At 39.1% G+C, this 26,569-nt stretch overlaps 1 protein-coding gene across 1 annotated transcript in view; it reads left to right on the forward strand.

The window, feature by feature from the left end:
* The first annotated feature begins 1,667 nt into the window (after positions 1 to 1,667).
* Positions 1,668 to 26,569, forward strand: part of MYT1L (myelin transcription factor 1 like) — a 639,239-nt gene continuing 614,337 nt past the window's right edge. Inside the window, 1 exon segment of the mRNA XM_040348666.1 lies at positions 1,668 to 2,461. The gene's annotated coding sequence lies outside the window, so the exon portion shown is untranslated.

The raw sequence follows: 26,569 nt of genomic DNA on the forward strand, positions 1-26,569 counted from the left end.
CGTCGTTCCCGCGTTTATTATGAATTTTTTTTTTGTTTGCGTAAGTCGTCCGTGAATTGGGATGGATGTAATTCACGTCTATGTAAAAAAAAAATGACGTCCTTGCAACGTCATTAAGCGCAATGCACGGCGGGAAATTTAGCCTAGCTATGACTAAGCACTAGTTTCAGTGCGAAACGCGTCAGCAGTCAGGTTTTATTTTAATTTGCTGTGACTTGTAGTGCTGTCCTTCTTTTAATAAAAGGCTACAATTTGTTTATAGTGCGGCTGTCCAGAGACAATCTTTGTTCCTGCTTTGCTAAGTGCATTGCCTGCACCTGAGTTGTCTGCAACGGAGGATATTCACCTGGAGCGGCTATTCCCTTTTCCCCTTCATTTAGAACCACATACTATTATTCGGTTTAAATTCAAGGTGCGCACATTACTTGGTTACATTTTGGGAGCATGCATTGTTGTTGTTAGGGCTACTGTAGGGGCATAGGCTTACATACTCCTGTGCATATAGTATACACACATAGAGACTTCAACCAAGACATAAACAATGATAGTCTATCTATTTACCTATTTTTCTATCTATCTATCTATCTATCTATCTATCTATCTATCTATCTATCTATCTATCTATCTATCTATTTACCTATTTTTCTATCTATCTATCTATCTATCTATCTATCTATCTATCTATCTATCTATCTATCTCAATCTCTATCAATCTTTGCATTTACAATAAATATTTATATATATATATATATATATATATATATATATATATATATATATATATACATTTACAGTAATATATATATATATATATATATATATATATTAGCATACATACAGCAAGATAGAGTGGATAAGTGCCCATGCATATATGCCATAATATAAAATGGCATAATATAACTTGTGCCTACAAATATCACACACACCTACATGCATGCGGTGCTTTTTCTGCTGCGATCTCTCAGTGTTTTTTTTCCCACAATCCTGGGGAAACAGCTTTGGGGACTGCAGCTTAGAGCAGAAAATGTCTAGGCATAAAGCCATTATTAGCAAAAGCTATATTGAGCATGCTTGCCAGACAGGCAGAAAGGCTGAACCCGAGGTCCGCCCAGACATGTGCCCTGCCATTTTCATTTTAATCAGTCTGCTCAGGATGGCTGCTGATTCATTTTGCAGGACAGCCCCCTGGGAGCCTAGGTGGGAGCTGCTCCTGCCTCACTGCAGTATTCCACATCACAGAGACTGGAAGCAGGTTGACACGGGAAGGATAGGCAGCCTAGTCAATGAGCACATCAGACTGCAGACCCAGAGCTTCACAATATCATTACATGGGATAACCCTTTCATTACCACGAGGCAACCAGACGCAGAGGATTCCGCTGTCTGCTGCATCCCTCTTGTGATATCCAGGCTTGCAAATCAAATTAGATCTCACGTAGAGACATGATAACCACATTGAACACAGAGTAATGCTAATTGTGTTTTTTTTTTTTTTTTGGGGGGGGGGGGGATTACGATATTTTGTTCAGCTGGACCATTATGTATCCCAGCATGTACAGCATCCATACATTCTAAACTCCCTTCCTTTTAAAATACAAATGAGCACATAGGCTTATTCCATAAGTCAGTGCAATGACCATGACAATTCCAGCTCCTCTTACGTCAGATCAGCGGTTGCTATGGGTTGCCACACTCCACATTTTGCGCATTGCTTGTCTCCTCATTGAACCAGCTTGATCTATTTGCCAGTATTTCCTCATCTACCTTGAAACACAGAGAGTTAAAAATAATCCCAGCAGCGCCTTCCTCTTGTAGCCCCCAAGGTGAAAATATATCACGTCTAAGTGTAGACTTAACAAATAACGGGGTTGTGGTGGTATACCTGATTTAGCAGGAGACTTTGATTCGTGGGATTGACAACCTTATTATGCAGCCAGCTTATTATTGATATTATTCTGCACTCGGTTGCTATGGCCACCTTGCGAGAGACATTCAATTTTCTCTCTTCCATCATCATTATCTATGAGGCCATCTGTTGTGGAAAATGAATTCAGGCTCATTTGCATGACTGATAAGCAATTTTTTTTTTATCTATTTAACAGAAGGTCATATGCCGGGGATTTAGAGCTGGTGAAAAAAAATGTGAAAAAAGCCTATAGAGAGCATGAGTGGGAGTGCGTGCATTAGAGGATGTGTGTGCAACTGAAGCAGATCCCTGAGGCCTGCTAGCCTATCGTACTGCATTTGTCATTCCTGCCAGGGCGACATTTTTTCCCCTAAGCTTCTACACACTAAAGAGAGAGTGAGTGAGAGAGAGAGAGAGCAAGAGAGACACACACACTAAAAGAGGACGAGACAGAGATTTCCCCTGTTGGCTTCTGGATGGTCTTTTCCCTCTTCTTACATGGAATATGGGCTCCTAATACAGATATTGGTGGAGGAAGGACACTAGTTTTCTTATGGTATGCTCATTCTTACTATTGTTTATCTACTTTAGCTTAGCAAACGTGTTAGATGACGTTTAAGTAGAGTTCTCGTGACATGGCTAACTTTGATATCATAATTCACTCTTGTTGATCCATGCTGTTGTGTATTTGTGTATCATGGTGGCTTTGTGATTTTGTGCATTTAAACAAACCCTATAGCAGCGAAGTTTAACATATATTAAAGTCTTATTGCAGTTTTTTTTTTTGTTTTGTTTTTTTGCATTTAATTGTTCTCAGAAAGTAGCTTGAAAAAGTGGCAACTACATAATGGTATGATAGCAGTAGTTGTATAATAATAGTATTATATATATCGTTTTCAGAAAGTAGCTTGAAAACATACTAGCTGCATAATTATATTATACTGTAGCAGTAGTTGAGCAGTAGTATAATTATTAATTAATTTTTATATATATATATATATATATATATATATATATATATATATGTATGTATATATATATATATATATATATATATATATATATATATATGTATATATATATATATATATATATATATATATATATATATATATATATATATATATATATATATATATATATATATATATATATATATATAATTTATATATATATATATATTTATATAATTATATATATATTTATATAATTATATAATTTTATATATATATATATATATATATATATATATATATATATATATATATATATATATATATATATATATATATATATATATATATATATATATAATTTATATATATTTATATAATTATATATATATATATATATATATATATATATATATATATATATTATATTATATATATATATATATATAGAGAGAGAGAGAGAGAGAGAGAGATAGATCTATCTCTCTCTCTCTCTCTCTCTCTCTCTCTCTCTCTCTCTCTCTCTCTATATATATATATATATATATATATATATATATATTCATATATATGCACACCAGCTATTTTATTTTATATAACTTAGACTCTGCTAACCCATATGAAACCGTCAAACTTTTAATTGTTTTTTAGCAAATGAGAGTTTTTATAAACTGTTTCAAACTAACTTAACGACTTTAGTTTATTTTTAAATGTTACCGTTTCAGTTTACTTTTATTTGCTCTGTTATATTATTTTATTTTCTATACACTAATACAGAGCGAAGTTCAAGTGATGAATGATACTTGTATGGTATCTCTTTGTATTGACCAATAGCAGCTAGGGAAAACATGTCATCTAAGTTATAATGAAGACTGATGGATTCACTGACACAATCAATCTCAAAGTAGACAGGGGTTAGTTTTTTTTCCCCCCTTAAATCTTTGTTGCTCTATACCAATTCAGGAACCTCAAGTCCGGAGGAAATGGCATATTATTATGTCATTGTCTTTCAGGCTGCACAGTTTTAAAGAGCCAATTATCTGGTTTATTGGATGCTTTGCCAAATAATAGAGAATGACTGATGCTTTTATTTTATTGCTCTTTATACACTGCAGTTATGAGTTAACTTTACAGTATTTTCATTTAATAAATAGACATGATATTTATTGCTTGATATATTACTATATGTTGTTCTACAATACTGATATAGCACAATTTCACGTGTGTATGTGTGTGTTTATCATAAGTTTTAGATTCTGAGGTGGTATGTTAAACTATTCCTGAGTGATAAGACATTGAATCTATAACCCCATCCTACAAAAAAAAAAAAAAGAAAGAAAAAGTTAATTACCAAGCTTAGATTCTGCCTTGCCACCCTGACATTTGACTGCTGCTAATTCACTGATTAATCTCATTAATGTGATTATAGTAGGATTTGGAGTTGGCTGCCATTGTTCTGTAGACAGTGCCATTCAGACGGAGACACTGCCACCTCTTTCTATTTTGCTGGTATTTTTTTCTCTCTCCTGTCTACTTTGTTAGTCTCTGCTGTGGTTGACTTTTCCCTGTTTCAGCACCAGGAGCTGTCCAGTGCTGAATGCATAGACAGCTTCAACAGTGTATAGCAGGGCTTTAGCTTGTTTATGGGGTGACTGACTATAAACAATTGCTACATGAATGTCATTATTGTATATCATTTAGGCTCACTGAATAAAATAGCAAAAAAAAAAAAAAATCAATTGTGTGCAACGTGTGTTAACCCATGACAACCAATCAGATTTCACTTTACACTTGACACATCAGTGAAAGATGAATTCTGATTGGCTGGTATGGCTAATATGTATTACTAGTAGCACACTGCTTTTTGACTTACTTATGTCTTATTGAAGTCTTCTCTGATAACATTTAAAGTTGACATTATGACTGCTTTGGGAAGTATTAATTGTATCAATTGTAAGAGATCTTTAGCCTTGTATCTACTCAAGAAAAAAAAAGAAGCTCCCAGGACATGCAGGACTTGTAGTTTGCCAGTAGCTGGACATATACTTGTTTACTACGCCTAATTTATATGTTTAGCCCAATGTTCTTTCGCTGACAATTTTTTATTTTTTTTGCTTAGAATACTATATGTTTGTTTATTTCCAAGGATCATGTCTTAGGGACTTCCACCAGATCCAGATCTCTATATTTTATTAAGTGTACAACAACATGCAAGTTTACACCTTATGCTATAACATTTTTGAAACTTTTAGTAGCCCTTCATTTAAATAGCGATTCTCCACCGTTAAAAAGCATGCATAGTCTATGTAACATTTATACAACATGTCATTCTGGAAAAAGATTTACTCTTGTGTAATGCAATAGCCAACTGAAGTTGGGTTGTTGTATTATTATATTTATAGTTTGTTCAAAACCCACAACGTAGCACTTGTAAAATGCAGTTTTATTTTACGTATATTTTTATAGTTCTTTCTTTATTTTACTTTGCTCTTCTTATGCCACAGTTTCCCCTCAAACTTACCATTGTTTATATGTCCTTTATGCAGTCCTACCTTTAATACACACACATGTATTTGCGGATATTTTTAGAAGTAAGTCCCCTTGCAGTCACATTATTGTCAAGTAGTGTTTTGCTAGGGCTTATTGTTAAAAAATCATGTGCCAAATGGAATTTATTTGACGTATGGTAAACCTTAGTGTCTTGGAATAACCCTTTTTGAAATGACAGATATTTGAATATCCACAGTGACTATGTACTGACCTATTACAAAAGAGTGAAAAGCCACTTCCAAACCTTTATATAAGACTTGGGGTGCCTGGTGTGCCCACCGCTCGAGCATGCTGGGCTCTGTAGTTCCTCAACAACTGGCAGACTGTGACTAATTACAGATCTTTATTTCTGGATCATCATCAGTTGCCTGTTTACAATGTATAGAGCTGAGTTGAGACTTATAGTTTGTGCAGTCCTAAATCTATAGAAAATGTGCTATAGAAGATTATAAATAAGCACTTTCTTTTTTTTAGTCAGTTCATTTAATAATATAGTTGTCATTTCTTTTAGGATTACTGGCATATTTGTTTGCCATTTGTTGGTTTGCTATAATCTATAAACACATTTGAGGGTTGATCCTGCAGAATTGTTCTTTTTTTTTTGCTAATGTATTTTAACACTTCAGGGAACTTTTTCAAAAGTTGATGATTGCCCTTACGCCTGCCCTAAAAGTGACACTGGCTTGCTCAGGGCAGGGATAATGTAGAAAGCAGATGTGTTGCAGAGAAATGAAATTTGATATCTGTTTTTTATTGCATTATTCTTTGAAAATAGGCACCAGTTATCCTAATCATGAATGTGAAACCGGAATTGCACCTTAGTTATGGTAATATACTGTCCTGTAGCATTACTAGAGATGATCAGCCACTGGCTGGCTGCAGTTGGTGGTAGCTGGAGGTCTGCAACAGCTGCAGTGCCCTATGTTGTCTAGCCACCGTATAGACTATAGAATAGTCGGCCTTGTGTTCTTAGCAGCAGCAGCAGAGCGGCAAAGGTAAATATGTCTCACAGGCAGTCCTGGAAGAAGATCCCGAGCTGTTTACAATTTTGTAATTTGACGGAATGTATGCGATTGGCTAAGGAAACACAATGTGACTTAATGGCAGTCACGTTTTCTGCTTCTAGACAGATTACATAAGTTATATTAGACATCCCCCTATGCTCTTATGCCAGGAAGCCCTGATCAGCTCCCAGCTGTGCCCCTTATCATACTGTATTGAAATAAGGCTGATAGATTAATCATACCATTTTTATTTTTGAAAAAAAAAAAAAAAAAAAACCCTTGCCTCTGATTAATCATGCATTGTATATATCTGAAATTATTTGAGATAATATAATGTATGGCATATGGAATTATTTCTCATGCAAGCTCTTAAGCACTTCTTTCCATTAGCCTTAATGCCTTCATTACATAAACCCAATCATATGTAAGAATCATGGAAAAGAGAAATAAAATAACAGCTCACAGCTTCAGCAGGCTATGGTGCTGAGTTCCCATCTATTACAATATATACAGTACTGCACACGCTACCCAGTCTGCTCTGGAGATTTAGGGGCCTGTGGGTACAATGTTAAAGCATACAGTACATCCCTATACTTGTCTGACTGTGCTCAGCAGCCCAATAAGCAAGAAGAGTTGGAGATCATTTGTTTAATCCAGAGGCAGAGCTGGCAAATTCTACAGCTCGGCACTGAAGTGCACCCACATGATAGGATTTGGGGAATGGACATGTCTTGCTCTTCTCTGAGGATGTCAGTGTGAGACCGGGTAAGTCAGCAATATACTACTGAATGATGCTGTTCTGCAGCAGTAATGTGGTCTCTGAGGGAGTTGGTGCTTCATGCATACTACACAGCTAAGCTTCCAAGCCCATTGCCTCGCAGACTGTCTACCGCTCTCATCACAGAGGATACAGTCAATGCTTCAGCTTCAGCCCTGCACGCACTTTGCCCGTTCATTCTCAGCCTTTAGCGGCGAGTCAGCCTCCTCCTAGCTAGCCTTGACTTCAGGTCGCTTACTTCCTTGTCTGAAAACATCATTACTATTGTCCATGTGGCACAATAATTAGCATACAGATGAGAGGTGCTCTTGTCTCGTCTCATCAGCTGAAGGAAGAGGTGCGGAGGAAAGTTGATTGGATGAATGAAGAGGAACGGAGGGCGTTCAAACACATTACAAGAGTTTAGTTGTCATGGAACAGGTCTGTCAATTTTCCTTGGTGCATCTCTTAAGTGGGGAGTCGGGATGTCTGCTTCTAAAATGATTGCTTATCCCATCACGGCCTACTAAAAAAAAAAGTGTCCGATTTTGGACTTTGTTACCTAAATGATTGACCTTCCTTTTCCTTTCAGCATCAGGTAAATATAGCAAATTGAGGGAAGTGACTTTTAATTGCAGGCTATGTTAAAAGGTTTGCATGTTGCTCTGCTACTGTAAGTTGCATGTATCTTAACTTCCAGCTTATTGATATATTGCAGTTGTTCCTTCAAGCTTGTACGGAGAGAAACTAATGTACCTAGTAGTAGTAGCAAAGTCTACCAGAGCTAAAATTAGCTAGCAATGGCTGCTTTTTTTTTTGTCTAGACAATAGAACTTGCCTGGCATTTTTTTTGCCATTGTAAATAGCTGAAAATTGACAGTCATTTAATCATTGCAGGCTAATTAAGGTAGATTTTACACAGTCTTCTGTTCTGCAGTGATAAAAGAACAAACAAAAAAGTGGATTTTGTTTCTGTTGTATGCTTGGTGTTGTCTGCATGTTGTTTGTGTATAGGCTTGCTAATTATAGAGCTAGCTATGAACTATTTCATAGTCTGGTGCTGTATAGGCTTGCATTTTATGTTGGAGTAAGGGTAGCCTGTTTTGTATCATACAGTAGTCTTCCCATGCAGACGTCTTCACACTGATTGACCTAATTTAAAAGTCCTGCATGTTTCAGAGAAGGAAGTGCCTGACAGCTAACTTGCTTCATACAGTTCTAGAAAGATGCATATATATATATATATATATATATATATATATATATATATATATATATATATAGACAAGAAGACATACCTATATCTGTGTGTACAGAGAGATACTGCTTATATTTGACTTTTATGATTTTTAACTAAAAGAAAAATTGGACACTTTATATGGTTTTTAATGACATTACCCATATCCAGACAGCATGCAACATCAAGAAAAATAATACGAAGTGCCCTTTTCCAGGTTTACTTGTATTACTCCCTTTTGTCTTTCAATCCAAACCACATATAAGTAAAGCTGGCACTTGTAGACGCTTGATAATCTATAGTAAAAAACTACAGTTTATTTTCTTACGTTCACTAAGAATATATGGTTATGGCTGTTACTTTATAACTAGTTCCTGAATTTGTTTTTGTATGCATAGTATCCTAGTACTATAATAATGTATATTAGTTAAATGCATTGTTTTATTTCACATATTGGTGCAAAGTGCAGTGAAGTGCAATAGCCCATGGCAACCAATCACAGGTGATCTTTTATTAGTTTAAACACACTACACTAGATAAAACTGGTATCTTGTTGCTCTGGGTTAAAGTTGGGGCTGCTCTATGTATTGTAGTACCAAATAATCCCCATTGACTGTTGTAGATGATGGACATTACAGTATGCAAGGAAGTTCTACATTAAAATAATAGAAGAGACATCATTACACTAGCAACAAAGAACAGAAACAAAGGCAGCCATTTCAATTAAGTACAGTTCCAGTACATCTAAGGTATAAGGCAGCGTCGCTAGAACTTGTTGGTTTGTATTCCATTTGGGATACATTTGCCTCTGTTGACTGTTTACTGTATACAAAACAGACTCCGTTCATCTCTGCATGTTGGAACCTCAACTTTCGTCCAGATGTAGGTGATATGTGCCATGATGGTGCCATGGACTAGCTGGCTCTTTGTACGGTGTTCAATGTCCATGTGTTTTTGTAGCAGGCTATTTATCAATAAACTTTGGGGAGGCTGCTGGTTCTTTTTGGCATTGCAGCATCCATAGATTAAAATTCCACACAGACTTCTGAACACTGCAGATCCTCTCCAGCTCATGCTGTCTGCTCACTGCTTGCCTATGGTCATTTCTAAAGGAAAACCCATGGCACCTATATACCTAGGAGCCCCCTATGTTGGCATTCTAAAGAACATAGGATGGTGCCATTGTGAAATTTGGTCATAGTTTGGTGTTTTCTGCATTCCAACACCCTTCTCTGGTGTTAAAGGACTTTCTTTTCATTGTGCTGTGTACAAATTCAGTTTAAATTAATTCAGATACTGAATTCTAAAGTATTACAAAGAGGCTGCATATAGGTTGAATATTCCAGTTCTATCATTCAGCAGATCTTATCTTTTTGTGTCTTTTTTTTTATATTATTCTGTTGAATAGAATCTATTCCCAGCTTCTACAATGATGCCAGCTAACCTGGTTTTAGAAATAATCAGGGCTGCAGGCAACCCATGGAGAGCTATTTAAATCAAGAGTCTGCCATGGCAGACTGTGAACAGGGACTGAAATCAATGCTGTGTCTTCCAGTAGAGCCTTTGCTGCGTTGAAATTCCCACCTGCTTTATGCATCTGGGCAATTGGCTACTGCTGAAGACGCGCAGTAATTCTCCTGGATGCAGCTTTGTCTGCAGTACATTGCAAAGGGGGTTTGTTGACTAGTAACCCTCTAAAACACAGATAAAGTTCATGCTCTGTTAAGAATAATATATCAAGTTTTGATTTTGAAGCGCCACATTTTTAATTTTGCAGCGATTTTCAGACAGCGCTAAAACTGCAACAATCTGTTCTTAGAATTCTGGGCTGCTAATATTTGTTAACCCATTGGCGGCTGTATTTGTTAAATTCGACAGTCTGTTTTGCCTCCTAGTAAAAAAGCACCCCGGAGAAGCTAGCAGTATGCTTATAGTTTGGTTTCAGTTGGAGGAGAGAAGAGAAAACAGCTTGCTCAGCGTCTGACTGTGTTATTGAGCTCTCTGGCTTATGCTTTAGAATTTATGTCACTCATATCTGAACAATGGGAAGTGGACTTCTCATGTGCTCTGGAATAACTAAGAAACTGCTGGGTTTAAATATATGGACTTTAACTTGTAAAAGCATGAAATTAAATGACCATAAGTACTGAAAAATGAAGACAAAAGTGATAAGCAAATGAATGCCTGAAGTAGTAAATATAAACTAATACACAGCATCTGCAGGTGAATATATGCGCAAATACCTTTGGACAATTACATTTTTTATTTTTATTTTTATTTTGGCTTGTCTAGCTACCTGTAGACATTTACTGAAAAAATATACTGAAATAATGGAGTATAGAGGTGCAGAGGAGAGTCACAAGCCTCTCTGTTGCTCAAATACACAGGCATCTAATTTCTTCTTGTGCTTGGTGGACTGTAGAGGGTAGTGAGAAAGCAGACTCATTTTGATTGCACTTCTTGGTTATAACATTTGTGAAAATGTATACAGTCAAATGACAGTGAAGTTTACACATGCAATTTGTCTTTATCTATCCTATCAAATTAGTCTTAATGGTGAGAGAAATCCCCCCTCCAAAAAAAAAAAAAAAAAGCTTTGGACTTTGGCTCCTGTTATAGAATAAGAACACTCTGTCCCTGTCTCCCTAATGGATGTTGGTGCTGTCATCCTGTCAACTGCAGAATTTAAGGCTCCTTTCACACTGGGGCGTTGAGGGCATCGGCGGTAAAGCGCTGCTATATTTAGCGGCGCTTTAACATAGTTTTTCGAGTCATTATTCGGCCACCAGCAGTGCGCATTTAACCCCCGCTAGCGGCGCTTTGCCAGTGGTTCAGCAGCTCCTTTCACTACAGTGTGAAAGCCAGACGGCTTTCACACTGGAAAGGTGCGCTGGCAGGATGGTAAAAAAAGTCCTGCTAGCAGCATCTTTGAGGCGCTGTAGGAGCGGTGAATACACCGCTCCTACAGTGCCCCTGCCAATTGAAATCAATGGGAAGGGGATGCTGTAGGAGCAGTGTATTCACCGCTCCTACAGCACCTCACACTGGAGTGAAAGGAGCTGCTTTATCAGGGCACTTTGCAGGTGTTATTTTTAGCGTTATAGCACCTCAGTGTGAAAGGGGTCTAAGGCCCCATACACACGAGAGAATTTATCCGCGGATACGGTCCAGTGGACCGTTTCCACGGATAAATCCTCTCAAAGATTTCCGCAGATTTCTATGCGATGGAGTGTACACACCATCGCATTGAAATCCGCGCGGAAATCCTCTGGCGATGACGTGTCGCGCCGTCGCCGCGATTATGACGCGGCAACGGCGCGACGCTGTCATATAAGGAATTCCACGCATGCGTCAAATCATTACGACGCGTGCGGGGAATCCCTTTGGACGGATGGATCCGGTGAGTCTGTACAGACGAGCGGATCCATCCGTTGGGATGGATTCCAGCAGATGGATTTGTTGTGCATGTCAGCAAATATCCGATCTGCTGGAATCCATCCCAGAGGAGATTTCTCCGCGGAAACAGATCCGCTGGCGTGTACACACCATAGAATCTATCCGCAGAAACCCATTTGCTGGGATTTATCTGCGGATGGATTCTATCGTGTGTATGGGGCCTAAGTGTTCATTTCAACACACATTAGACTGGAATGGACCAACAATTGTTTATGATACACAGTGTACATAGCAAATTAATGTTATTCAGTTAAGGCAGTCTTCCTCAACCTTTTTACCCCAGAGGACCCCTATAATCATTTTAGGCTCTTTGGGAACCCTTACTAAAACCATTGGGAGTCTTGAGGAATCCTAGGCTTCCACAGAACCCTGGTTGAGAAATTACTGAGTCAGGGTTTACAACTACTTTAAAGTGGTTGTAAACCCTTGCATATCCCCAGTGAAGTGAACACCCTTAGGCCTCGTACACACGACCGAGTTTCTCGGCAAAAACAAGCAAGAAACTTGCTGGGATTTTTTTTTGCAGAGGAAACCGGTCGTGTGTACATTTTTTGACGAGGAAACTGTCGAGGATCCCGTCGAGCCAAAAAGAGAGCATGTCTTCTTTTTCCTCGACGGGAATGGAGAAACTTGCCTTTTCGAGTTCCTCGACAGCCTAACAAGGAACTCGACAAGGAAAATTATGTGTTTCGCCCGTCAAGTTCCTTGGTCGTGTGTACGAGGCTTCAGATGATACACAGAAATGAAACAAATCTCTCTACATAAGTTTTACTTGTTTATCTTCAGTCTTCTCTCCTCTACACCCCTTCAAAAGTGCAGATTGGGTTAAAAAAAATGTCTTCCTCTGTCAGCAGCACAGAAGAGGAGGAGTGGAGGTTGCAGTTACAGTGTGTGAGAGCTGATTGGAGGAAAGGAGCACACCCCCTCCACACAGCAATAGAACTGTGTTGATAATAGACAAGCTCCGTTCTAAATTTCCCCCCTCCCGGCAAACACAAATTTATCTCACCTGTCGGGAAAACTTCTCAGGCCTTGTACACACGACCGAGTTTCTTGGCAAAAACCAGCAAGAAACTTGCTGGGATTTTTTTTTGGCCGAGGAAACCGGTCGTGTGTACATTTTTCGACGAGGAAACTGTCGAGGATCCCATCAAGCCAAAAAGAGAGCATGTCTTCTTTTTCCTCGACGTGAATGGAGAAACTTGCCTTGTCGAGTTCCTCGACAGCCTAACAAGGAACTTGACGAGGAAAATGATGTGGTTCGCCCGTCGAGTTCCTCGGTCGTGTGTACGAGGCTTCAGAAGTGACTCATACTGATAAGAGAGGAACAAAGCACCAGAGAGAAACAACACTTATGCCATGTACAGATGATCGGACATTCCGGCAACAAAACAATGGATTTTTTTCCGACAGATGCTGGCTCAAACTTGTCTTGCATACACACGGTCGCACAAATGTTGTCGGAAATTCCAAACACCAAGAACGCGTTCACGGACAACATGTACAACGGCAATATTAAAGGGAAGTTCAATACCTGTCGTGTTAGTAGAAGTTTGGTGACAGACAATTCGCGCTTTTCAGCCTCGTGCTTTTCAGTCCGTTACATCGTGACGAATGTTCTATCTCCATTACGAACGCTAGTTTTACCAGACCGAGCGCTTCTGTCTTGTACTTTATTCAGAGCATGCGTGGAATTTTGTGCGTCGTAATTGTCTACACACAATCGGAATTTAAGAGAATGGACATTGCTGATAACTGGGTTTCGCCAATCTTTTAGAAAACATTTATTACATTCTTACATCTTGCATAGCATTTTGGCTTAGTAATGAGCAATTGATCCTTGCACATGTGTGTGGTCTGTCCACGATTGTGCGGGTTTCCGTGTGACGTTTTTCCCACCATACAAAACTCTATTAGTTGGTCAACAAGATTCCAACTAAACTGATACTAAATGTGTATCAATCAGTGCAACCATAGTGGAGATCTATTGCATTAGATACATTGCGTATGTAAGGACATTTCAATAAAAAAAAATGTATCTTTCAGAATTAATTTACACAAATTGGCTGTTGCGATCGATATGTGATCGTTTTGTTAGTAGAGTATGATCAGCACTGGGAATAAAGCCAATCAAGTTTGACAAATTGATCTTTACTTTGTTGTTTCCCAAATGATCATTTTCAGGCGAAACATCATTTGAGATGATCAATTTATTGTTGATCATTATATATTCTCTGCAAGGCATTTAGAATAAGTCAGTTCTATAAAATAAATATTAGTTGATAAACACAATGGAGTAGGTGTTTTACTGATATTAGGTCTTTCTCATATTTTGCCACATATAAAATAATTCATCTTAAAAAACAAAGGCTGTTAGACCCCTTTCACACTGGGGCGTTTTTCGGGCATTTTTCAGGCGCTTTGGCGTAAAAAAAAAAAGCCTGTAAAGCGCCTGAAAGAAGCCTCATCTGCTATCTTAAAGTGAAAGCCTGAGTGCTTTCAGAGCCCTTTCACACTGCCAGTGCCCAAAAAACGATGGTAAAGCGCCGCTAAGACCCCTTTCACACTGGGGCGTTTTTCAGGCGCTTTGGCGTTAAAAAAGCTCCCTCAACGGGAAGGGGGCTTTAGGAGCGGTGTATTTAAAGCTCCTAAAGCGCTGCAAAGAAGCTGCTTGCAGGACTTTTTTTGATGCCCTGCAGCGTCTCAGTGTGAAAGCATACAGGCTTTCACATTGGTATTGCAGATGAGGCTTCTTTCAGGTGATTTACAGGCACTTTTTTTTAATGCTTAGACCCCATTCACACTGGGGCGTTTTTCAGGCGCTTTAGTGTGAAAGCACTCAGGCTTTCACATTGGGATTGCAGATGCAACTTCTTTCTGGTGCTTTACAGGCGCTTTTTTTTTAACGCTAAAGCACCTGAAAAACGCCCCAGTGTGAAAGGGGTCTTAATGTTCCCATCTTGGGAGCCCCTTCAGTTACAACAGTACTTTGCTGCATTCATGTCTGCTTTGTCTTCCCTTCTGCTCACACAATGTCCAATATATGAGCATCGAATCCTAAATCAGTCTCCTCTTGGGACATGCAGCTAGGTATGCTGTACTTTACAATGCTAAAGAAAAGTTTGTTGCCAGTATTTCGGATTTTTGCATGAGGCTGGATTTACATCCTTGGAGACTATAAGCACACAGGCTTTGAAATTTAAAGCTTAAGTACATTTTCTTGTTGTAATAAATGTTCTGCCACTGAAGAAAGAAATTTTTCATATTTTTACAGACCTTTTTTTTATATAAAGCAGTAGTAAAGTCTAGTACAAGAAAAAAAAATGCGGCCTTTCTGCAAGTTAGGATCATAATGCACTAGTATGCATCGCATACTCATTCCGGATTCACTGGCTCTGGCCAATTGAATGGCCGAGCTGCAATGACATCACTTCTATGCATGCACACAGGAGTCACGACTGTGGCACAGAACTCTGGATTTATGGCACATTCATTGTGCCCTCAATTCAGAGCGCAGTGCGCATGCACCAGTGATGTCACCAGATGCAAAACATGGGAATGCCAGTTCAAACCAGATGCAGTTCCATACAGTTTCGTATGCATTTTTTCTGCACTAAAAATGCATGCACAGTGTTTTCCATGTATTCCAATGGCTCTAGTTTGCTCTAGTTCACACCATGCAGTCAGTTTCCGGTGCAGAAACTGACCGGAAACTGACTGCATGGTGTAAACTAGAGCCAACTAGAACCATTGGAATACATGGAAAACACTGTGCATGCATTTCGTGCAGAAAAAAAGCACACGGAACTGAATGGAACTGCCTCTGGTGTGAACTGGCCCTTAATGTTGCACATCTCGAAGATATTAATTTTACTTACAGGTAGGCTTTATTATGAACTTACTTATAGGTAAAAGTGAACAAGCGGAGTTTACTACCACTTTAAAAGAGAACAATGTCGAAATCTCCACTCTTTTTATTATAGTGCAGACTAATGAATAGGCGTTTGTGCTGTACATTTGTACATTTTCTCTAAGAACAGAAGTGTCACCCCAATGTCAAAGGCTTTCATGGAGGTTGGGTTCCCACCTAAATTTAGTACAGATAACTGACACTATCTGGGCTGCTGGGCACGTCAATTAACATGGCTTTTTGTTTACTTGTATACCTTGTGATTGTGCTTTACTGCACCTTCTCATATGCAAGTCTTTGAATCAGTCAAACAACGTGGCTGACAATCGAACGCCAGTATCTGAATAGCAGAAAGGCACTAATTGCACTGAGCCACTGAGAGCTCTATGTAGTGGCTGATACATATTTAATTCAATAATATAATTATGAAAGGGCGAGCAGTAAACATCTAAAAGTCAAACATGGGTGTGCACTGCATATACATATATATATATATATATATATATATATATATATATATATACACACTATAATTTCCCTTTAACGAGAACACCAAGAGCACCACCTTTCAGCCAGTCATTTGTTGGTGAGGTGCCCAAAGTGTTCCTTAAATTATGGTTCAGGACCCAAATTGGGTAGGAGAAGTGTTTGTGACATGAATGTATAGTAAATATAGCCTAGTTCATCCAAGTGTGAAAACACTAGGGCATGCTATTGCACACTGTATCTATATTTCAAATCCCTCTTTGCCTTAATCTAAGATGTTGCTTACAAAGAGAGTGTTCATTTCTATTGGATTACAATATAATCCTTTATCCCACCCATGACACCATTATCCCTCCAAAACCTGTGAAATAATTAAACTAATATGACTGACAGCACAGAAATGTATGGGAAACTAGAGCGAATTACACAGACACAGCAGTTTGGAGAAGAGACCCTGATGCTAATTGTCAAAAAGATGCTTAAAAATAAGTTTAAGGAAGATTTTCTACCAAAGCTTACAAAATTCATGAAAAGTATCCACAAGATGGTATATGGCCCATTGGTATTACTCTTTGTTTGGATTTGCTGTAATCTTGCCAATAATTATTTTGGGTTCCACTATGGTAACAATAACAATTTCCTTATTTGTGTCCCCTGAATAAAACCACCTGGCAGGGGTGCTTAAAGCGGTGGTTCACCCTAAAAAACAAGTTCCTACCATGAAATTCAGCATACTAGCGCGAGCTACAGTATGACCTTATTTTTATTTTTTGGGCTGTACTCACAGTTTAATCCCGTAGTTAAGTTTCAGACTCCCCGCGGGGAATGGGCGTTCTTATGCAGAGGGAACATGATTGACGGCCGACTATGGCACGTCACGCTTCCCGAAAATAGCCGGAGTAGGACTCGGCTCTTCACGGCGCTATACGGCGCCTGCGCACAGACTAGGAGCTGACTGCGCAGGCGCTGTGAAGAGCCAAGTCCTATTTCGGCTATTTTCGGGAAGCGTGACGCGCCATAGCCGGCCGTCAATCATGTTCCCCTCTGCCTAGAAACACCTACTTCTGAAACTTAACTAAGGGATTAAACTGTGAGTACGGCTCAAAAAAAAAGGCATACTGTAGCTCGCGCTAGAATGCTGGATGGCATGGAATTTTTTTATTTTTTTTAGGGTGAACCCCCGCTTTAAATGATCAGCTTTTATTTATTCATGTAAAACCTTTATCCAAAAAGAAAAACTGTAACTAGTTTGGATACAGAAAGAACAAACCCAAAGGTGGATATGGACTTTAAATTGGTAGCCACCAGTAGGCCCAAATGAAAGAGAGCACTCAATAGAATACAAATTCAAATTTATTTAACATTAGACATGTGCACAATAAAATATTTAGTTTCGGAATTTCGTTTTCGTCTGAAAAATGTATTTATTTAGTTACTCCCGAAATTCGTTTTTATTTATTTTGTTTCGTTAAAAAATGAATTCGTCCGAAAATCTGAATTAATTAAGGTCAAATCTGTCATTGAAGGCTTATGGTGTCTGTCGAATGTTCTAAGAAGATTCGACGGAGCAGCTAAACTGTACAATGCCGCAATCATACATTTCCGGTCGAATGTTCCGCCTACAAGATATAGAAGAATTCTAATGTTGTATGACTAGTAATAATTATATTTATAAATTATTATTACTAGTCAACCAACATTTAAATTCTTCTATAGCCTATGGGCAGAGCATTTGACCGGAAATGTACGATTGCAGTGTCGTACAGTTTAGCTGCTTGTCGAATCTTCTTAGAACTTTCGACAGACACCATAAACCTTCAATGAAAGATTTGACGTTTCTATGTCTTTCGCAGCTTCGTTGAATCTTTGTCATTCATGTTGAATGGTCTACCCAACACTGTCTCTATAATGTCGAATCTTTTCTCTATAATGTCGAATCTTTCCTCTCTATGTAGAATAATCTTGGACTAATAGAGTTAAGGCTAGGCACATTTGACCGCTATTGTCAGTGTCATGTTGAATCTCCTATCTATATTGAACTGTTGAAAACTAAAATAAAGCATTTTTTTTTATGTTGGATCTTTCGGATTTTAGATTCTGCGTGAAAATACCCAAAGTTCGGACCAAAATGCATTCTGACGAAAACTAATGCACATGTCTAACATCATGTTAAAACCATTATAAAAAACAAACATAGAAAATTAGTATTTCAATGTATGGTATGGTGCCAAAAAAGATGTGTCCTAAATGAACACAAAAGAACCTGTGGGTATGCCCACGGATATGATGGACTCTGTGGTTGGTCTATAGAGAAGGTCATACATATCGGTGCCCTGCAGGAAATCAGGGTACCAAGGGATTGCTACGCATTTCGCTTTACAGCTTCCTCATGTGATCGTATTGGTACTAAAAAATACAATATACATTACAGTATGCAAATACATATATACATATTCAAAAGTAATTTATACACCAACATCAAAAATGAAGTATATTGTATATATTGCTCATGGGAGAATAGACAAAAGAAACATAATTTGTACTTATACTGTATATTGAATACTCAAAAACCTACCCAGATTGCAATTAGGAAACAATTGAATTTTTATTCTATTGAGTACTCTTTCATTTGGGTCTACTGGTGGATACCAATTTAAAGTCCATATCCACCTTTGTTTTTTTTTTCAATCTGTATTGATATCTCAATAGTCATGTCTCAACAATTTTTCATTATGTAACTAGTATGGAATGAGTGCTACACAAATATAATAGATAATTGTACCTACGCCCTATAAATTCAAGTACAGCGAAGAAAACATTGGATTGAGGCCCTTTCATGGTACGGTACGAACTACACAATACTTTTGTTTAAAATTACAAATATTTATTACATGAATTACAAATTACAAATTAATTGATGTAATAAATATTTGTCATTTTAAACAAAAGTATTGTGTAGTTCATACCATGCCATGAAAGTCCTACGTGCCTCAATCCAATGTTTTTCTCTCTGTTTGCTGTAACTTAACGTGTGAGCTGAAGTTTGGCTTTAATCTGTTAGTGTATTTAAATTTACTAGTCCATCTAACACCCCGCCCCCCCAGACTAAGACAATGTTGCTGTCTGCTGTACCCCTTTGCCCATTCATCCAGAGTTCTGTCTCACTAATACAGAAGGTGTGTCACTGGGTAGATCACCAGGTGAAAACAGAGGGGGAAAAAAAACAAGAGAAATAAAAAAAACTGATGCAGCCACCACATCTAATGATTGGCAAACTGCAATATATTACATTTTTGATTTTGGGCTTAATGCAGCTTTAACAAACCCTGCTCTAGACATCTGGGAGGCTGATGATTAATTAGGGCTATCAACAAGAGCAAAATTATTCTATATATATATATATATATATATATATATATATATATATATATATATATTTTACTGTTAGTCAGGGCATATGTATACATCACCAACTGTTTGTACAATGCTTTACATTTACAGTTAAAGTACGATTCGAGACAAAAGGGTTAGTAACACCCTGTTCATGAGAACTTAAAATCTAAAAAAATATGGGCAAGTGGTGCAAAAGGTAATAACTGTGTGGGGATGAGCTGATGAAGGAAGAATTGTTAGGTAGCGGAAGGATAAGATTCCTTGAAAAGATCAGTTTCCAGGGCTTTCCTAAAGGGCCTGCCCTAAAGAGATGAGTTTCCAGGGGATTCCTAAAGGGCTTCCCCTAAAGAGATGAGTTTCCAGGGATTTCCTAAAGGGCCTGCCCTAAAGAGATGAGTTTCCAGGGATTTCCTAAAGGGCTTCCCCTAAAGAGATGAGTTTCCAGGGATTTCCTAAAGGGTTTCCCCTAAAGAGATGAGTTTCCAGGGATTTCCTAAAGTGCTTCCCCTAAAGAGATGCGTTTCCAGGGATTTCCTAAAGGGCCTGCCCTAAAGAGATGAGTTTCCAGGGATTTCCTAAAGGGCTTCCCCTAAAGAGATGAGTTTCCAGGGATTTCCTAAAGTGCTTCCCCTAAAGAGATGAGTTTCCAGGGATTTCCTAAAGGGCCTGCTCTAAAGAGAGGAGTTTCCAGGGATTTCCTAAAGGGCTTCCCCTAAAGAGATGAGTTTCCAGGGATTTCCTAAAAGGCTTCCCCTAAAGAGATGAGTTTCCAGGGATTTCCTAAAGGTATACAGAGTAGGAGATAGTCAGATAGACTGGGATAAGGAGTTCAAGAGGATGGGAAAGGCTCTGGAGAAGTATTGGAGGGAAGTGATGAGGGGGCTACAGAGCTTGAGGTCTTGATAGAAGCAGAGAGGATGGTTTGGGTGATATTTTGAAACAAGGTTGTTGATGTAGCTCAGGGGAGAGTTGCAGATGGCTTTGTATGTTGTTGTTAGTATTTTTAATTGTATTTGTTACAAGTATTTGTTACAAGGAGAAGAAAGTGGAGGGATTGATAAAGATGTATGATGGACACTGAGCAGTCAGTAAGGTGGATAAAAATAACACCAGCTTCTGATCTGTAAAGTTGAATATGTCTGGATTGGAGACAAAGTAATGCATTTTTTCTTTAATGGGTCACTAAAGGAATTTTGTTTAGCTAAATAGCTTCCTTTACCTTACTGCAGTCCTGGTTTCATGTCCTCATTGTTGGTGTTTGCTTTGATGTTTCTGTAATTCCTCTTTGTTCTGGACACTTCCTGGTTGTCTGTTTCCTGATCACCACAGTACTGGGAGATTTCTCACTGTGGTGACTAATCCAGGAGGTGTGTCTAAAACCCCTCAGCACCAATCCAGTTTAGTTTTGCAAAACCTTCACTGCCCTCTATTGGCTCTCTGGCTCTGTACATCAGAGAACCAGGAAACAACAGCAAAAACGAAACTAAACTGCAGGTACATTATATGATTGATTTTTATCTATTTTTAATCATTTTTAAAAGAAATCAGTTAACTATTATGTCTCTATACCCTGTAAACAGTCATTTCAGCAACAAAAAAAATGTTTCCTTTAGTGACCCTTTAAGCATGGTTTGTCTGTGGATGGTCCAGTGGATGGATGGTGTGTCTAACCTCTAAATGCATGATACGTTTCAAGGTTGATATAGTTTATTTAAGAGATATGTACAGGTATAATATAGATAGATAGATAGATAGATAGATAGATAGATAGATAGATAGATAGATAGATAGATAGATAGATAGATAGATAGATAGATAGAATGTTTTTTATTGATTTCATTGATTCTTCATTAATTGTGGGAAGCAGCTGTCTTCTGTATATTGGTGGGTCCAGCCCACTCTGCTGAGGTGAGAAAGGCACACTATTTTAGGTATATATGTAATGCATAAATAAAACTATGACCAATCTGTTGAGCGATATCATTGCCATGGAGACTGCTGAGGATCTTCTTATATGCTAGCAGCTAATATAAAGCTGTAATGGTGTAGGAGGGTCACATAGAACGTTTAGGTACTGAATTAAGTCATTGCAGTATACAGTAGTAAGTTCAGGAACAGAAAAGTTTGTTCATACATTGAGTGGAGTCAGGTTGGACTTACGTTATTTTTATTACTAGCATACATGGGTCTTATACAATCTTCTTAAATTTATCTACACCCCCTACCTGCTCTCTACGGCTTTCAGGTTCCTTTGTTAGTTGTAAGTTGAGGAGCGTACCCCTTAAACGTTTATCATTATTTAGCCACACCTATATTTTGACTATGTCCTGCTTCTCAATTTGCCACTACATGACAAACCACCCCTTTCCCATAGGAAGAATATCATGCCGTGTACACACGACTGTTTTAATGTCATGGAAAAAACAACGTTTTTCTCGACGTGATTCTTGTCAAGCTTGCCTTGCCTACACACAATCGTGAAAAAAAATGCTCCAACAAAGCGTGGTGACGTACAACACGTACGACGGCACTATAGAGGGGAATTTCCATTCGATTGGCGACACCCTTTGGGCTGATTATGCAAATGTCCCTTCTCATAACCTGCTTCTGAGCATGTGCGTTTTTTTCCCCCGTTGTTAAAGCCCACACACAACCGTTTTTCACAACGTGAAAAATGCACTGGAGCCTACACATGGTCGTTTTTAATGACCAATTAAAAAAAATGCATTTTTCTCGTCATGAAAAACGGTCGTGTGTACGTGGCATCAGACTTGGGGTTTGACAGTCCCCAGGTATGCTTATCACTAAGTCAATGGTGGACAAATTATTATGGAATTCAGGAGCCAATCTGTCTACTCCAGGAGCACACAGAACTTTTTTAGGAGCCAGCTCCATTGACACCAACTAGCATAAACCTCAAAACTTAGGCACCAGTTATCAAGGAGCATTGGCTACCATTGGCTACCTGACTTTTGTAATTTGTCAAGCTCTACACTAAAGCCGCGTACACACGATCAGTCCATCCGATGAGAACGGTCTGATGGTCCGTTCTCATCGGCTAACCGATGAAGCTGACTGATGTTCCGTCGCGCCTACACACCAACGGTTAAAAAACGATCGTGTCAGAATGCAGTGACGTAAAACACAACAATGTGCTGAAAAAATGCTCAATGCTTCCAAGCATGCGTCGACTTGATTCTGAGCATGCATGGATTTTTAACCGATGGTTGTGCCTACTAACGATCGTTTTTTAAATTTAAAGCAATTTGGCTTTTTTTTAACCGATGGTTAAATAACCTATGGGGCCCACAAACGATCGGTTTTGACCGATGAAAATGGTCCATCAGACCGTTGTCCTCTGTTTAACCTATCGTGTGTACGAGGCCTAAGTTGTCACCAAGCATACAATGCCGCATACACACTATCGGAATTTTCAACAACAAATGTTCAATGTGAGCTTTTGGTCAGATATTCCGACCGTGTGTAGGCTCCATCAGACATTTGCTGTTGGTTTTTCCGACAACAAATGTTTGAGAGCTGGTTCTCAATTTTTCCGACAACAAAAGTGCTTGTCGGAAATTCCGATCGTCTTTATGCAATACTGACACACAAAAATACTACGCATGCTCGGAATCAATTTGACGCATGCTCGGAATCACTGAACTTAATTTTTCTCGGCTCGTTGTAGTGTTGTACGTTCTTGACGTTCGGAATTTCCGACAACATTTGTGTGACCGTGTGTATGCAAGACAAGTTTGAGCCAACATTCCGTCGGAAACAAAATCCAAGGTTTTGTTGTCGGAATGTCCGATCGTGTGTATGTGGCATAAGAATCTGACCGCCAAAAAAAGCAATATATTATTTTTAATTTTAGACTTAAAAATCTTATGAACAGTAGACAGAGCATGTTCTGGAGTGTTGGAGCAGATGCAGGCCTTTAATATACATATTTGTTCATCATTATGGTAGGCCCCTCTTATATTTCTCTCAGTTAACAATTTTCTAGTGTTAAGAAAAGAAAATAGGCTTTATTTATTATTTTGCATGATGCATCTTTAGATTCACATTGCAGGATTTGTTCAGGATCTCTGAGAATGAAACACCCACAATGTAAGACAAGAAGTTTACTTGAACATCTTTACGGGACAGGACTAAAGCACTTGTTTACAAAAATGATATGCCATCTGTTCTGACACTGCACCACCTAATAATGAAGACAAAGGCACATTTCTGTCTGCACAAAATACTGAAAGAATAGCTCTTAGGCCCCGTACTCACGACCAAACATGTCTGCTGAAACTGGTCCGCAGGCCAGTTTCAGCAGACATGTTTGGTCGTGTGTGCGCGCGAGCGGGCCGAATTCCAGCAAACATTTGCCCGCCGGGCCTTTTCCCAGCGGACAAATATTCCTGGACTTGTTTTAAAACAGTCCGCTGGAATCCTGCCTGCTCGGACATGTACGGTCGTCAGTACAGACCTACCGTACATGTCCAGGCGCCCGCCGTCCCTCGCATGCGTCGAATGACTTCGACGCATGCGTGGAAGCATTTTAAAGGCGGGCCGCCCACGTCGCTGCGTCATTGTCGCGGCGACACCGCGTCATCGACGCGCCGACACCGCGGACACGCCCCGCGTATTGTTTACGCGCGGACTTCTGTACGATGGTGTGTACAACCATCGTACAGAAGCCCTCTGGCAGACATGTATGGTGAAAACGGTCCGACGGACCGCTTTCACCATACATGTTTGTTCGTGTGTACCCGGCCTTAGACACAATTTTTTTTTGCTATTACTCATTAGGGCATTCTTTACATATTCATCTATTTGACATTAAACATATTTGATGAATGTTCATTTTCTTGAGCATTTTATGTATTTAAGAATTCCAGGGATACATATTTTATACACCTATATACCATACTTGTCCAATCCCTTGGAAGCTGCAAATCACTTAAGTAGGCACCGCTTCTCCAATGATATCGACTTGCCTCTGGGTCCTGTGCCAATCTGCTGTGCTGAATATAGGGGGTCACCACCCTTCCTCTCCAACCCATCCAGAGAACGCTTTGCATTGATTCTAAATTGCACACAATTGAGCAGCTAACCTCCTATGTTCAGAATGCAGCGGGGCAGCTACCCAGCATGGAACCTGGAAGCAAGACAAGATCACTGGAGTAGCTTTGTCTACTTCAGTAATTTCCAGCTTCCAGGGATTTGGACCAAGTAGGGTATATGCATAGTTACTGTGACAGAATCCACTGTCACTGTGTGTTTCGGAGGGGGCTGTGGGCTGGCCTTCTACCCATAGACTATGGACCAGCAGAGAAAGAGAGACTTGGGGACAAAATGGCGTTGGGATAATGTAATGGTGTCTCCATATACGTTGCATTCCTTTTCCCCCACCCCCCTCTTGTTATTGGGTTTTATTATGTTAGGTCATGGCATGTAGACAAAAGGTGTGGAGACACATCCCAGTGGGTTTTGTGTAAGGAGGGGCTGTCTGATTATCATAATCCCTTTGTGTGGTTCAACTGTAGTTGTTTGAATATACAAGTGTTAAGTTTCCATTGGCTGTTCCTTGTCCCCTACCCCCTCTATGACAAGGCTAAGGGGAGTGTCCCTAACTGTGTTTAAAAGTGTATGATTTGTAATTAATAAACAGTTTTATGCTCTGCATGTTCAACCCTCAACACCTGTGTGATTTGCCGTGTGATTGGGGGGGGGGGGTTAAGGGCTGGTTATGGCGAGTCTGCAGGCTGCGGGTGCATTTGGAGAACAGGATACACAGGTCTAGCGGAGGTGCCCAACCGGGGTATCCGAGATGCGTCACAGTTACATTGGTCCAAACTGGACCAATGTAACTATGTATAAAATATCCATTCCTGGATTTCTTCTATAAATTTAGCTGGCTGATCTTTTGCAATTGAGGACTCTATACAAGAATGACTGGGGGTAAACACACCATGCCAGCCATTGCTCTATTCCCCATGGACTCAAACAGTATTGACAGGGGAATCCCTTCCACTGAGCCATTGTGTTCTCCTGGCAGGGGAAGTCCTCCTAGCTAGGAGAACACAGTGATTATTCCTAGAGGCTATAACAGCCAGTAGCAATGTTAAATCTGGCAGGCTTGGTTGTATCCAAGTTGATTGATCCATCAACTTGGATTGAATCAGTCTGCCGATACATGGTTTGAACCGACCAAGATAAGAACTGTCTATGGCCATCTTAACTGGAGCCAGGTGTAAAAACTTCATGAGTATCTTTGCTATTAGGTTTCAGAAGAAGATTTAGACTTTGGCAGCCCTTGCATTGTTGACCCTGTATTTCACAATACACAATAGTGTCACAAGTAATGGAGCCTTGGTCTAATTCATTGTCGATGTTAAATATAGTTTTCTATTATTTTTTTTATTTAAACAGCACAATTAATGTAAATATCCATATTACCACAATTTGGCATATTCGAAAATCTGAATATTTTGCCTTTACTTATTCTAACTGTGCAGTCTTGCTTATGAAAGATTTTTTTTTGTTTACCCCCTTTATTTAGGTTTACTTGAAATACTAGCATTGAGTTTTATGGGATCACTTGTTACCTGAAGTCTGACAATCTGCTGCCTGATGCATACCACACTCCACAAAGCAGTGATGAGGTCAGGCAGTTGACAGCCAAAAAATGTCAGGCTTCTGGTGACCTTTGACCCTTTGATTGCCTTTGCAGTACCAACTACCGTAGTCTATTCCATATAGTGCCATTTGTGTTAATACTGATTCATCTGAAGACTTCTATTTTTTATTTTGAAAAAAGGGTCTCTTGTCATCAAACAGCCCTAAAACACCTCTTCTTTCTATGGGCCTTTATTTGTGTTTTATTTGTGCACCGTCTGGTGGGCCTCCTCCTGGGATAAGTGTCCC

This window comes from Rana temporaria, chromosome 4 (assembly GCF_905171775.1).
Source record: "Rana temporaria chromosome 4, aRanTem1.1, whole genome shotgun sequence".
NCBI classification, from domain to species: Eukaryota; Metazoa; Chordata; class Amphibia; order Anura; family Ranidae; genus Rana; species Rana temporaria.